A 3437-nucleotide genomic window follows, 5' to 3' on the forward strand; every position below is an offset into this window, starting at 1 on the left:
CTATATTGTATGCTAATTTTTATTATTATATTATTTTATATTTTATACTTTTTTCTCAAAAGGGTAGGSGTCAAAATACTTGACACTCCTGTTTTCAATAGCTTTCCATTTTGATGTGTACTTGGGGGTTATTGTCTCGCTGGAAGATCTACTTGTGGCCAAATTTCAGCCTCCAGAGGCAACCAGGTTCTTGGCTAAAATGTCRTGGTTCTGTGTAAAGTTCATGATGCTGTTGACCTTGACAAGGATCCCAGGACCAGTGGAAGCTAAATAGCCCCATAGCATCAAAGATCCACCACCATATTTTACAGTAGGTAAAGAGCTCTTTGTTCATGTCAACCAACAAATGTAGACACCTGTAATTTGATAACTGGCACTTGGACTGGAACTGGTGCTTTGGTCAGATGACATGAAAATAAATATCTTTGGACACGCACACCAGTGGTGGGTGTGGCGTCGAAAATGAGAATGCATAAGCAGAACGGAACCCCATACCTACTGTCAAATATTGTGCTGGATCTTTGATGCTATGGGACTAAATTGCTTCGACTGGTCCAAGAGCCCTTGTTAAGGTCAACAGCATCATGAATTTMACCCAGTACCAAGACATTTTAGCCAAAAAACCTGGTTGCTTCTGCCAGGAGGCTGAAACTTGGCCACAAGTGGATCTTCCAGGAATGACAATAACCCCAAGCACACATCAAAATCCACAAAGAAATGATTCATTAGCCACAAAATCAACATTTTTGCAATGGCCCTCTCGGTCTCCAGACTTGAACCCCATTGAAAACCTGTGGTGTGAATTGAACAGGGCCAGTCCATAAGCACAGACGGAGGATATCAAGGATCTGAAAGGATCCTGTATGGAGGACTGTTCTAAGATCCCTCTCAATGTGTTCTAGAATCTCAGAAAACATTCTAGAATAAGTCTCAGTACCTTTGTCCTCACAATGTGTTCTAGAATCTCAGAAAACATTCTAGAATAAGTCTCAGTACCTTTGTCCTCACAAGGTGTTCTAGAATCTCAGAAAACATTCTAGAATAAGTCTCAGTACCTTTATCCTCACAAGGTTGTTCTAGAATTTCAGAAAAATTCTAGATAAGTCTCAGTACCTTTATCCTCACAAGGTGTTCTAGAATCTCAGAAAACATTCTAGAATAAGTCTCCAGTACCTTTCTCCTCACAAAGGTGTTCTAGAATCTCAGAAAACATTCTAGAATAAGTCTCAGTACCTTTGTCCTCACAATGTGTCTAGAATCTCAGAAAACATTTAGAATAAGTCTCAGTACCTTGTCCTCACAAGGTGTTCTAGAATCTCAGAAAACATTCTAGAATAAGTCTCAGTAGCTTTATCCTCACAAGGTGTTCTAGAATCTCAGAAAACATTCCAGTAAAAGGCTCAGTGGTGCTATATTTGCACGGTTAGACATTGAAAAGTATTGAAAACAAGGGGTGTCAATACATTTGACCGCTACTTTTGAGAAAACATTAATCTGAGCAATTGTATTAGTATAAATAATGTAATTTCCCAATTTGTTGGAGCATTCAATACAGCTCAGTATTTTAATGATTTATTTTATACAGTCATTTTTTGCTCGTCTTTATCAAGGGTGCCGACAATTTCAGGGCGTTAATATATTGTATTATTTTGGAAACTGAAGCAACACAATGACCTGTGTTGAGTAACAAAACTCTTCAGATCTATCATGGGCTCCCGAGTGGCGCGGTGGTCTGGGACACCCTGCTTCAACTCCAGGCTGTATCACAACCGGTCGTGATTGGGAGTCCCATAGGGTGGTACACAATTGGCCCAGCGTCAATGACTAACTAACTTTGAAAAGATAGTCCAATCTTCAAAACTCTAAAATTGATTATTTTTTTAAGCGATCGAATTATTTAGGATCTTCAAGACAGCCCCTAAGATAGCATGCTAGTTGTCTCAAGCCACGTGTTCCATTTACCCCAAAAACACGACCAATACAGTTTGTTATTAATACGATGGACAGTTCGAAAAAGATAGATTTTTGTCCCCCATAAATAATTTGTAGTATTAAATGGACTGACCTCAACCTGACCTCAAGACATTAGGTTTCCTAAATAGCACTTTAGTCCCTATATAGTGCACTGCTTTTGACCAGAGCCCTATTCCCTACATAGTGCACTGCTTTAGACCAGAGCCCGAGTCAACAATAGTTCCCTGAATAGGGAATAGGGTGCATCCAACATTATAGTTTAGTGCACTACTGTAGTGCACTAGAATCCAAGTAAACCAAAGACAATTGACGTGGACACAGAGCTATATATAATAAGGGCGGGGCTTATATAGTCCTGTTTCTCTGTATGTACAAATGGGTAACTTGTACAAGGTGTGAAATTTATATTTGTTTTTTGTTTTTTTGCATATCTCGTTCCCCTGAGAGTGGGCAGAACAAAATATTTTCACCTTGTCGTCTCGGGGATTCGATCCGGAAATCTTTTAATTAAGGCTCAAACGCTCCTAAACCACCAAGGCTACCTGCCTGATCTATGGGTCCCATGTTACAGAGATAATATAGAGTTAACGAAGATGTCTGCCTGATCTATGGTTCCCCTGTTACAGAGATAATATAGAGTTAACGAAGATGCCTGCCTGATCTATGGTTCCCATGTTACAGAGATAATATAGAGTTAACGAAGATGTCTTATTTACTGGCACAACGCCTCTATTTGACCTAGATCATTTGTGTGTATGTATTGATTTGTAGGCTACGTGTGCCTTTTTTTTTAATGCATGTAGTTCTGTCCTTGATCTGTTCTTGTCTATTCATGTTCTGTGTGGACCCCAGGAAGAGTATCTGCTGCTTTAGCAGTAACTAATGGGGATCCTAATAAAATACCAAACACCAAAATGTGTTGGGTAACATGAACAATGGCCATAGCCCTCCATCATATGTCGCGTAACAAGGCTAATTTAAAACAGCTAACAGCTAACAGACAATATCTGAATTTTCTCTACAAAGCACATAAGTTTAATTGTTAACAGGAAAAGTGTTCAAATATTCAAGACTGTTTAAAAGCAGCTTTTTAAAATTTTTAAACGACATATGTACTGTAATCTTTACGTATATTCTGTATACTGTATTTGTGTAATTCAAATGTAACTTTTAGAGGTGCTTGTATTGTCTTGAGAATGGTTGAATGTAACTTTTAGAGGGCTTGTATTGTCTTGAGATGGTATGAAATGTAACTTTTAGAGGGGCTTGTATTTGACAAGCTGCTTCATGCGAGGAGGAAGGGTGCCTTGTGGGGTTTTATTTTTCTTCTGTAAATCACAAAAATACAAAATAAAGTTTGCCAGTGATTATAAATACTTCAGTATTCAGAACATGTACTATGCTGGTGAGTATGCAATTGCAAGGCATGTCACATGTGTCTGTTGGGGGGCCTGGCCCAGGTA

The sequence above is a fragment of the Salvelinus sp. IW2-2015 genome, unplaced genomic scaffold (genome assembly GCF_002910315.2).
Source record: "Salvelinus sp. IW2-2015 unplaced genomic scaffold, ASM291031v2 Un_scaffold4193, whole genome shotgun sequence".
NCBI classification, from domain to species: Eukaryota; Metazoa; Chordata; class Actinopteri; order Salmoniformes; family Salmonidae; genus Salvelinus; species Salvelinus sp. IW2-2015.